A 13,206-nucleotide genomic window follows, 5' to 3' on the forward strand; every position below is an offset into this window, starting at 1 on the left:
AAGATTAAAAAGTCTTACCAGGGAACTCACCTGTCCTCACGTCTGCGGTTAGGCTTCCACTGGATCTTGTTAGAATAGTCTTTATTTGCTGTTCCAGGGCCTGTGAGCAGGGTGCTGTACTTTTTAAGTGTCTCTGAACCAAGTCTCTTCTTGCTGTTGCTCCTTCACACAGTATCGTTTTTGTGGAGGTCGTGGTTGACTATGGTTCATTCACACGCTGCAAACTCTTTATGCCATACAGGATATATTACAGGTAAAAAAAACATTGGAGTTCCCCTCTTAAAATCCAGAAAATTAAAAGGGTTAAAAGAATAAAAATCTCCTCCTCTCCCCCAGAGGTTAATCTTAAAACCGGGAGGGCTAATTCTGCTTAATCCCACTAAAAAACCTTTAAAAATATGAGTTGGGAGGGCTGGATTTGCTTATTCCCAACTCTATATTAAAACTCTCAGTCGGGAGGGCTGATTTGCTTATTCCCGCTGATTTGCGTTTAAAAAGGTTAAAATAAAAGTGGGAAGCGTAAGTTCCTCACTCCCTGGTTCAATTATCCAATTTAGCCCTCAATGGGAGAACAAGGTGCGTTTCACTCCCACTAAAAACTAGGGCTAAAAAAGGCTATAAAAATCTCAATCACCTTGTTCTGGGGGAGGTAAAAATCCTTGCTCACGCCGGTCTGAGAGGCATCCCTTACGTTTCGCGATTACTCTCGCTTCTTCAGAGGGAACAGCGCAAGCGAGGCCAGGAGAGACAAGACAGCAGTTTAAATGATTCTCTGAGGGACGCCCACCTATGTGGGCCCTCCTCAGGATAGGTCGCACCGGGTCACATGATCGTGTTCCTCCCATGGTGCATTCACAATCACTTTTTAAATTATGTACGTTCCATTATCCACAGGCTATAAAACACATTTCAAAACACATAAGAAAAGGACAGATGTAGATTCTAAAAAATAAAAGCCATTTAAAACAATACATCCTCAAATAAAACCTTTATTAAGATCAAGTTAAAAGAAGAAGGAGGGAAGGAACTCCACCCTCTTCTGAGGACCTGCCTGGCAGCCAGTGAGAAGCTTACATGATTGTACATGACATTTAAGCATAGCCCATCTTAAGGTTAAGGTTAGGGCTCCCACCCTCACGGGTTATGTTTAGGGCAACTGATCCTGGGTCAGGGTTCATATCTCGGCCCTCTCAAGGTTAAGGTCAGGGCCTTATGTCCAGGTCAGGTTATCAAAATCTAATTTCCACACATCAAGGGTTTACATTGTAGCTCATATCATTTCAATCATGTCATTATATAGGATAGCCTGTATCCATCAAGGTCCAAGGTCCACAAAGCACTTTCTTAATTTAAGTTCATTTCACACTTTGTTTCAGATCACAGTCCGGAGGGGTCCAGCATAACAAACCACTGGCACAGGCTGGTTAGGTATTAGGAGATTAAGTCTTAGTTGTCTCCATTTGGAGCTAGGTTGCGCGGTCCTAGCGGCTGACTGGACCCTTTTTCTCCTTGTGATCTTATAGCATGATTTATGTGCTTTACCTCAGTTTCATTTTTTTTTTTTTTTTTCTTTGTGTGAGTCTTGGTGGCATCCCTCATGATGGCATATGGCGAGGATGCCAATATATAGTCCCTGTTTGGTTGCATTTATCAAGGGAATGGCTAAGAGTGCTCAGGTCTTAATAAAAAAAGTTTTAAAAAATATATATATAAAAACTCAACTAAAAACCAACATGCGAACAGACCCTCCCACACCTCCATAGGGGAAATCTCACCCATTTTTATAAGAAAATTAATTTTAGTTTTTGGAGTTAGTAAATATAAGAAGTCATGCAGCTGTTATGGAACACAGCAAACACAATTATTTTTCAACACTTTTATTTACACATCCATGTTAGTACATTGTTGGAGGTTCAGGAAGATCTGCTGACATATCGGTAATCTTGTTAGTCCCCTTACTTGGGTTGGACTTACTTATAAAAACTTTAAAAAAACAACCTTAAAACACAAGCCTATTCCACCTCACGATGTTAAAAAATGCATTAATAAGCTAAAACCCATTTTCACAGGGAATTATAATAAAACCAAGACCATTCCACTGACCGCCAGGCTGTCCAAAGTGGATTTAAAAGACCAGCTCAATGAAGCTACCCAATACTAAAACCCACAGGATGATATTTATGTTAAAATTCTCTTCATCCTGGGTGGTCCTAAGGTCAGTTTATCTAATTTTTCATCTTTAAAAGAATCCAGCCCGCTCCCCAGTGCATCCATTTTATCTAATCTATACCTCCACATGATTATGTGATATGATTTTTTTCATTGGCAGCAGTGTTATTTTAAACTACGCCGCCTCAAATCAAGCCTCACTTTTTACTGATATATTAAAATGAATGGGGATCTGTGCAGTCACATGAAGTATTTACTCCTATGTAGACCGCATTTAGGGTAATGGTTAGGGTAAGGGGCTAGGGAAACCATTATGTCAATGAATGTCCTCACTAAGATAGCTGAACGGGCTTGTGTGTGGATTGGTGTTTGTCTTTCACTTCTTTGTAAAAACACAGTATGCACTGCCTCAAATGAACCGATCAACTGTCTAATCCTTCACTGAAATGGTTGCACTTTGAAGATTTAGGCTCCTAAGCGGTCCATTCTCAGTCAGTAATACATGCTGTCAATGAAAAACGTTGTGCTTCCCTCCTGGTCTCTGACCCCTGAGTATCTTGGTAATATCTCTTTTATTGGTTTGACCCTTTCAATCATTTGATGTAGAGAATTGGTGCCTTGACTTAACCACCTTTTTTGCTAAAGCTCTATGTTTTTTCTTTTCTGCTTGGCTGCCTTTCCCCTTCTCTGTGCTACAGAAGACATCTTTGCTCTGTCACACACTCCTCTATTCTCCATGTCCTAACAGTGCAAACTAAACTGTTCTTTCCCACCATCCTTTCTTCCTCAGACACACAGGTCTGAATTTTTGCTTGACTACTTGACATACTGAGTTGGATGTCTGCCCACAGCTTTAAGCTTATCACCAGTGACAACAACATAGTGAATTCTGCCCAAACGGTGAAGCATCTCACTGTGATCCCTGCCAGGAAGCTGTCATATGAGGCCCTCGGTGCAGCCACAAAACCTTGGTGATATTTTGCTCTTAAAACACTGGTCGTATTCGAATATTCACTCAACAAGGACACAGATTACCTTGTCTGATCTCTCATCATATCTTGTCTCCAACTCCTACCCAGAGGGACTTAGAAGCATAGTAGCTGAAGAAAATACTCTGGACTTCTAAAGCTAGCTGTGGTCTTCAAAGCCACACTATTTTAGTACTTCTTCTAAACAGCTTTGCCCTCCTGTATCACATTCAAGCTGGTGTGAGCTTATGAGGCTTTGAAGGGAATGCCACCATACATTCAGACCAATGCTGAACCCGCTTCCCTACTGTTTCTAGTAATACCAAGTGCTTAGATCTGCCTACAATATAAAAACCTGGCAACTGTCCCACTAAGCCTTGGCTTTCCTCTCCTGTTTTACAAATAACTTGGAACAGGCTATAGCACAACAGTTTGTAGTTTATGCAGTCGACATGACTGACCTCTTGAACCTCTTTATATCCACCAGTTCACAGAAGGTAAATCTAAGTTAAAGCCTATTTTATGAAACCCAGTTCTCTCATTAATATTTACCTGAGCTTGATACCTTTTTTCTATTTGGATGTTCCAAGTTAAAAATAAAACAAAAAAACAACAAAAAACCCCAGTTGGGTGATTATTGACCTGGTGGATGTTAAGAAGTTAAGAATCAGTCTTTTATGTGCTTTTTTTGTTTTGGCTTTATTGTAATTTAGACTGCTGGTAGAAAGCACTCAATGGACTGCAGAGAGTGCAGTAGGCGTTTTACTAACAACACTCTAATTTGTGAACACAAAACCAACCAACCTGAAACCAATGATCAACAAACTAAACCAACAAAAGATATCAACAGTGACACAACTTAGCAGGTCACAAACAAGCAGACTTCTTATATATTGGCATTTTTACTCTTTAGATTTGAAAAATATCTGTCAAAAAATATGCAGGCCAAACAGTGACGATAATACCCTAACTATATTGAATTGTGGCCAATCAAAAACCTAGACACAATAACACAGTGCATAATTTGATGTCAAAGAAGAAGATAAAGGTGAGTATTTTTTTGTGACATGACAAAATCTTTGGTTTCCGAGTTCAATTGTAAGAGCACAACCTGACTTTTTGAAAATCTTCATCCTGGAGGGAGTTTTTCAAAAGTTGTGTTTTCGGTCTGATGACAGCCTAAATTCATAGAAAAAGCCATGGTTAATACAGTACCCAAGTACATTTGGACAGGGCTTTAGTGTCTTGCATGTTTTGACTCTCCAGAAACAGCTTGAAATTTAGACTAAGGTTTTTGATGTAAGACCAAAATCTTTTTAGAACTGAAATGTAGGGCGTGGGATGGGTTCCTTGAACTTCTCTTGAATGATGTATTCTGCGATCAGACAGTGCAGATTCATCCAAGGGGGGCTCCTTTATTACCAACATCCACTGATCCAACCATTTTTGTATCCAGGTATTTTACCATTTATATCTGGAATTTGTGTGTAAAGCTGACTAGTCAGAATTATATACAAAAAAATATATATTATTCACCATCAGAACCAGAGTGAGCTGGTGTTAATTATGTTACTGTTGCTGTGTTGGCAAATGGCAAAACAGCACACACACAAAGGCTGAGCATTTAGCTCACTGTGAAATGTAATTTTGCTTTGTATAGTAAAATGCATGCTGGGCATTGATGTATGGTGGTGGAGTAACTATTCTAAACATTTGAGGTGAGACTCAAATGGCAGGATAAATTCCTTTTTTATCTGCATTACATTTCAGCCCACAGTTTTACACAAAAATGAATTGTGACTGTTTGAATAAATTTTAAAAGTATTTTATGGGAAAAAACAGTATGGGGGTTCATGTAATCCATTCATGTAAGTCAGATATACACTAAGGGACAGATTTACTGAGGGTTTCCTTCAGTGACTTCCCATTTATTTTAATTATCGTGCGAAGCAAACCTGAGGTTGTCGTCCACCTGAAGAATCTATTAAATAAACTGCTGGGTTACTGAAGGAATGGTGGAAGTGGAGCTGATGAAAACAGATTTGTCTCTTCATTCATAGGGAATGTGGAATAACTAGCTCTATGACCTAGGCCATTTGGACTTGGTTAACCTTCAGCACTGGACTCTGTGGGGAATTTTCCCTGTAAGTCAATTGAAAAACAAGAGGAAGAGAAGATGGTAAGGGGCCTTGCCATTTTTAGTCTTTCTTGATGAGATAATTCAGCAGATGCTCTATATTCAACCATGTTGCTGGGTATGGGAACTTACATAAGCCAGATATTACATAATCCACTCCCTCATTTGAAATGCCCTTTGATTTTTAGCATAGCTCCCAATTCCAATTTCGCCATTAGCTTTACCCACTATAGAAACTGTACATCACTTAAGTAGCTATATGCCAGTATTAAGGGTGCATAAAGCTCCACTGATTAGCCCCTCAACAGATCAGACCACAACCTTATCCATCTGTTTGTAAATATGTGCCAACTGTCAAGCAGCTGCACGTTTCCCTCAAAAGACTATTTTGAGTAGCCTATAGGGGCTAAGGAGTACAGGACTAGCTCTACTTGATTAATGATTACATTATATGTTTGACTGGAGCCTGGAAATGCAACAAATATAGTGCCTAGTAGCAAGCAATCGATGTCTATGGAAATTAACAAGAAGAAAATTTAAAGCACTGCCAGTTCTCAGCTCTATGCTTGTACTCACCAACCTAAATAGGACACTAAGTACATCGACTCAAAGCCCAACATTTTCAGAAAATAAATTACCTAATGTGCATTTACAGAGTTCTATACCAGTGTTTGTAGAAAGAAATCTTGAATGGCAGATGATAGTTTTGGCTTAAGAAGATTAAAATATAAGACTATAAATTTTGTTTTTTATTTTATAATTTCTTTTTGTAGTTGGTTTGGTTTCTAGGGTCGAGTGAATGTACACTCACTGACATTAGCTTAAATGTCCCTCTTTGCTTAAACGTTGTACCTCAACTAGCGGCTTTTAGTAGCCATCAACAAGCTTTTGGCATTATTTTGACTGAACATTTGACCACTGAATTGATAGAGGTCATTTAAATTGGTTGGTTTTCGGCATAATACACACATTTTCAATAGGGCTGGGGCTTTTGGAAGGCAATTCCAGAAGTTTAATGTTAGTCTGTTTTATCTATTCTGTCTATTCTATTTTGATGTGCATTTGATCTCATGGTCGTCGTGCTGCTGAGTTTAGGTGATGTTATGGTCGCAATACATTGTCAGATGATGCTACCAAAACTATCATGTTTGACAGCTTGTACAGTGTTCTTTGAAGGCCTTGCCTTTGTCCCTTTAAATGTATCTCTTATCTTATTATTGTGGCTAAGGGTATAAAACTTGCTTCATCGTGGAAAGTGATGTTGTTGTTCCAGCAGTTTTCAGGTGATTGCAGGCTTTAGCGTTAGTGGGCCCTGGGTTCTTCCAGAACATCTAAACCAAATTCCCCTCATCTGGCTCTAAGAGACCTTCCCAACTCTCTTTTTTTAGTTCATCACAGAGTTCCTTGGACTTACCTATGGATGGTCAGTCCTGTGAGTGTTGTCTACCAAATCATTTTTATTGCTGATAAAGAGAAACTACCAGCTGTAGTCACTCATAATCACTAACATGAAGTCAATAAGCCTCAGTCTTGTCAAATTATAATACATTATAGATCCTTCATGACTTATTTAAAGATTTAAATATTTGCCTGTATTTATACTTTTCACCTTGTATGGATTAGAGAAAATCCAAAATAAAGTCAAACGTGCACCTAATTACTGTTTTGCGGAGCCATTAAAGATATGTGCTATATAATCATTCCTGGACAAAGAACCGCTTAAAGAAATCATCGTCAAGCCCAAAATTACAAAGACATTCATGCCCATGATGAGTTTATGTTAACTTTTGATCATACCTGTAAATACTTTTTGCTGTACTTTTTTGCCCTTTGGAAAGTTACACATACTTAACCACAGGGAATATAATCATGACAATATTGTCTAATATGCATTTTTTAATCTCTACTACAATCATTTGCTCAATTTAGTATTTTTTTAAATGCTCTGCCATAAATATCACTTGAAATTTAACTGACAAAATGTCAAAGCACATTGAGACCGATTCACAGAAGGACCATGGTTTGTTTCTACTCTGAAGTTGCTATTGAAAGACTAAAGTGCTCAGTACATTTTATTGAATTTTGTAGTCAAAGTACTGCTTGGTATCAGCCTGACCAGGAAAACAATCATGACCACAAATAATGTGAACTAGTTAGAGTTGATCTCAGATACATGCATGCTAGCTAGTTGGAAAAAGACAAAATTTTTGTATATAAGGAGCCATTAAGGAATCATTTGTGAAACACTATCACACACACTACTTAAACACTCTTACACCAAAATGATTGCACACACTACTGAAAGCCAAGAAGTAAACAAACAGCGCATTTTAATAAACAGCTAACACCACGCTGTTCTGTACTGTTAGCAGGATAAGTCGAATTTTTTTTTGACCTTGGCAGTGACCATCCAACCACTGTTTTAGGGTAGCAACGTATTATTGCAACAAGTTTAGACATCCTGAACTTGATTTTTTGCTTTTGCCCTGCAATGTATTGAGTCTTGGCAAAACAAAAATTCTGGCAATTTCAAACCAGAGAAGCATGAGTGCTAGCTGATCATACATGAGCTATCAGAATTTCTTGCTTCCGGTACCTGATATCCAGGTGCCGAAGCATTGCTGAGCTTTATAACGTGGTGCAGGTGGACATTCTCTCCTGACTGTGGATGCCATGGGCATGGGCAAGTTGCTATGCTGACGTCTGGGAAAGAGAGATTTTAAGGGACGTACTTGCAAAAGGTTCCATGGCCTTCGCATTTGACAGATTTCTGATGGTCTCTTTGAGGCTAATATATTTCAGTAAGGATACTAGCAGGCTGTTGAGCAGGCCTTAGTGTAGTGTTATCAATATTTTGAAGTATGCTAGTTTTTCTTTGGTCACTGTCCTGTTCACCCAAAATGCCAATTAGACATTACCAGTCAGAAAGAATCCATAAACAAACTGAAGGTGACTGCAGTAAAAGGAAGGAACACAGCATTTGGTGATATCCATGAGTTCTTAAAATCATAGAAAAGAATCCTTAGTTTGTTTAATTGTTTTAGTTTTTTGACTTAAAATAAGGAACTGTAAAAAAAAATGACTGTGATTCCTAAACTGTTAATGCAACAGTTTTGGTAAAACCCCTTGAAGTAAAGCTGAAAGTCTCTACTTCACATCTTGAATGTCTGATTTAAAATCCACTGTGGTGATGTACAGAGGCAAAATTACAAAAATTGCATCTTTGTCCAGCAACTTATAGACCTAACAATAGTAGAAGCCTCAGTCCTGAATTTCATGCCTTCATCCAAGAACTACTGTAAATCAAGCCCTTTCAGTTCACTGAGTTTGACCTCGTCCTTTGGTGAATCACCAGTTTCCTGACTGGGAAGACACAATAAATGAAGCTTGAAATGTTGAATCTGTGCATTTTTAGCAGTAGCCCACTGAAAGTATGTTTTTTTTTCTGTACTGCTCTCATTCTGCCTCAGTGGCTGCACCTCCAAAGACCTCCATGTAAAGCTCCTAGTTTGCTGACAGCACAACTGTTCGGATGCTCACATTTCTTTATTTATGATGGTGATAAGGGAGCGTGCAGACATGAGGCAAAACAGCTGGCTGTCTGGTTTCAGCTGACACAACCTGGGGCTAAATGCAGGGAAAACTCTAAAGTTAAGAATAGGCTTCCAGAGGAACCAGCAGCCTCGCCACACTGTTTTCCATCATCATTTACTTGCTTTTTCTTTAAAGGATTGAGATTTTATGTGCTCCATCCAGACAGAAATTCAGACACTACAATTACCGTGTCAATCTGAGCCCTCCAACCAGTGGGATAAAACCAGGAGTGATCACATCATATAAACCAGTTGTTGGGTAGAAGCAACTTTCACTTGAAGCAACTTTCTTTCTCCCTAGAACCTCTGCAGTACTAGGATTAGGAAGCATTTGTCCCCAACCAGGAAAGTGCTTATAGATGTGTCAATACCAAGACCACAAGATATAAAAAACTTCTTCCTCAAAACTGTCTCCCTAATAAACAAAGATCTGCCCACTCTCTTACAGCCTTGCGCATGACTTTGCAGTAACGCAGTGTATAAAATATATATCGGAATAAAATCTTTAAACTACATTTCCCAGAAATCTTATTTAAACTAACACAAAACTAAACTCAACTTTGGCAGTCCAGTTATGTTGACAGACTGTTTTAACCTCTTAAGTTTTGACAACCTGTATGAGTGTAAATACATTACACAACAAAATAATTCAATTTCACCTTAAAAAAAAAAGGTGTTATTAAGCAGATATTGCAAGCTAATCCCCATTTTTTCATACTTGCACAAACCATTTTATATAGGTTTTAAAAATGGTATCTATACAAAACTTACATTTTTAAGACAACCAGTGATTAGGTCAAGCTGGAACTTTTTACACCAGGGTAAAACAAGATAAATAGGGCTGGATCCAAATCCCACTTTGTCCACTTGAATTTGTCATATTGTTTGTTTGTTTTTTTAAATAATGTATATAATGTTTTTTATTCCTGTTTTACGGTATGTATGTTGAATGAAAGACTGACATAATGCCTGCCATATCCATCTTTGTATGCCATCCTTTTTTAACCTGCAATATAAAGTGCCTTCAGGCAACTGTTGCGCTGTATAAGTAAAACTGAATCGAACTTAATTAATGGTAAACAGATGCAGCCATTATTGCTTCTCTAATAGAGAAGAAAACAGTTGTTGCATTGAAAAAAGGACAGTTTTCATTTTATCATGATTCATATAATACTGATGACGGATTTTTAGGCTAATAGTTAGGCTAACACACTCATCTTTTCTCTCCTCACAAAGCCGATAGACCCTCCACTTCTTTTAAGTGTCTCCCAGCGCAATTCTTAGCATATTTTGGTTCCTACAACTGGTCCGTTGGGTTATTGTCTCCCCAGAAACACTTCCCTTGTGCTTTTGGAAATCTGTTTTTTCCTATTTTTATTTTCTATTTTCCTATTTCTGTTTTGTTTTTTCCTATTTCCGTTGTGTTTTGTGTGCTTTTGTAGTGTTTATCCTATTGCTGGTGTTATCTTAAGTTGCAGTCCGTTTGGCCTCTCAGGGCCACCGTACAAAACTGACAAAAGAAAGCAAAGATAAAAAGCCTAAGTAAACTTTAAAGCAATGGCCACAATGAGTCTATGTCACCACTGCCTTTGAAGTTCAGGGTCCGGCTCCTGGCATACACTTACCTTCATCATCACTCTGGGCTACATCATTTTAACTCTAATGTAGTTGCTGGATTTATTTAATGTAGTAACATGTTAAATTACTGCATTGAAAAACGTAATGTAATTACATTAACATGTTAGTTTATGTGTTACACCCGACACTGTTAGCAACACTAACTAATCACCCTACTTGGTGTGTACTGTGGTTTCATGCTGTAAAAGTTACTTATTACTCTAGTGGGTACCTTACTTTCTCCAAATCTAGACCTATACCACACACAGGTTAATCTTGAAGGCAAAGCCTTTTTCTGTAATGAATGACAGCTTAACAAGAAATAAATGTCCCTCCAAGTCAGACTTCAATATCACTCATAAGTTAATCACAAGCATATTACATTTAACATGTAGATATATTTAATCTCGACTTCAAGAATCTGATTAGATATTTTGAAGCACTAACTTTCTGGGGGTGGGCCCAAAGATGAGTAATGACTTTAAACTGTACATACTTCACAATTTGTAAAACCAAGAACTTAATGAAGGTCATTCTATGTTCATTTTTTATGATTTGCTTGAGCTTGAGGCCCATGGCATCCATTTTAAAACTCAAAGTACAAATCATGCATAACTGTGTTTTTCAGAAGCTCTTTCTCTTCTCAGCTTTTGATACACATTTCTAAAAAAACAAAAAAACAAAAAGAAAGTATTGTGCAAAAGACTTTCATCTATAATACAATAGACAGCCATTATGGGGTCAGTCATTTATGCATGCTAGCAAGAAATAATAAGCCTTTATCTTGACTAACTGACCTATAAAAACAAAACAGATTCCAACAACAAACATTCCGAAGCTAAATAGAAATCTGAGTGCTTTGTTTTTTTGGTATTTTACCAATTTGTGTTCAGCATATTTAACATGAACTATGTGTTGAATAGCCTTTACAAAAGTCATGCCCCCATTTTGATTCTACTCACAATCAACATCCACTTTGACAATATACTCTTCAGTGACTAATGGAATGCAATGGCTCAGCATTCATTTTTAGCTCTTTGGTATCTTCCCCCATTCACCCTGGGCCCTGGAAGAGACAAGAGACACTGGAAGCTATTAACATGAGAATGATTAATGTGCCTAGCTGAACCCTGTACTGTAAATCATTGTTTAAAAAAAACTGATGTACACGATGCTGTGTAATTACATGATCACAAATGACCCTGACAAAATAGTCATGGTTGTGCAACAGAAATGATATTTAATGCTGATTTATGATATTTTGTTAAGCTTGCTGATCTAAATCCAGAATGATGGCTTGTCTCACTTGCTCTCCAAACACCAAAGTAAATAGTAAAAAAGTGAAAACAGCCGTCTTAAAGGCAAAAACATGGGGAAAAACCCCCAACAAAAACATTTCAGCATACCAGTTAAGCCAGTAAAGGTACAAATAAGTTAAAATGGTATTAAGTCATAAAAATAACCAGGTTCTGTATTCCTGTTATAACTGCTCAGATGCTACATCCATCCATTGGAAGGGTAAATTACTATTCATTATACATGAAAATTGTAAATTAATTTGGTGCTCTACTGTAACATTTGAATGGTAGAATAAGAATTTGGCATAAACAAGATCACAGCATGTATGCATCCTGCAATGTGTCAATGGTTTAGGCTGGCGTTGATGTAATGTTGCGTGGGAATATGGCAGACTTCAGGCCATTTAGTACAAACTGAGCATAACACAACCTGCCTTAGTATTGTTGCTCACTACATCCATTCCTTTATGCTACAGTGTACCCATATTCTGATGTTTGCTTACAGAGGTAAAATATCACATATCTCAAAGCTCAAATCATCTCAAACCAGTGTCTTGAACAACACATTACTCAAAAGGCCTCCAGAGTCACCAATAGTTCACATTTGAAAGAATTAGCATGATGGATGTGCAGTTGACAAATCTGAAGCAAAACCTTTAAGGATGTTTCCAGCACCTTGTTCAATCTGTGCCATGAAGGATTAAGGGCTTTCTACAGGCAAAATAGGGTCTAACTTACAGTACTAGCGAATTGTAGCTAATATAGTAGCCAGTGAAGGCATTGGCAAATATCCATTCTGTCTGCTGTCTATCCCATTGCACAGTGAGCAGTATTTTAGTGCAATGGAGTAAGCTGCCAGCAAATGTTATTTTAACATTGGTTTGGAAATCTTGCCCTTAGGAAACTTTAAATGTTGAACACATAATTTTACATTCTGGTGAATTTAAATGCACCAGTTTTTACCTGAAACATTCATTTTCAACTCTTTCATTTAGTACTATACCGCACTACACATCAATGCACTTTGTACTCCACTAGCAACAGAACTAGCAACATGAAGTAGAAAATAAAAAGAAAATATGGGGTTGACAGTTTACTTGATCACATATGCATATAATCTAAAGACTGGGGAGGTCATGTAACAAATTGCCAGCAATGCCTACATCCAGCTCCTCGCATGGCAGCTACCAACCAACTTACCAACTTTCCCAGAAGAATCAGAATCAGAATCAGAATGGGTTTATTGCCAGATGTTGAGGTTTACAACATTAGGAATTTGCTGCGGTGCTTCAGTGCAAACAATAAGAATAAGAATTAAAGTGCTATATAGAAAGAAAGATATGTGCATGAGATATACATGAGATATATACATGAGAATAAGAATTAAGAGTGCTACGTAGAAGGATATATACATGAGTGCAGGT

This window comes from Diplotaxodon limnothrissa, linkage group LG23 (genome assembly GCF_057381915.1).
Source record: "Diplotaxodon limnothrissa isolate DT_005_m linkage group LG23, D_limnothrissa_male_GT1.1, whole genome shotgun sequence".
Classification (NCBI taxonomy): Eukaryota; Metazoa; Chordata; class Actinopteri; order Cichliformes; family Cichlidae; genus Diplotaxodon; species Diplotaxodon limnothrissa.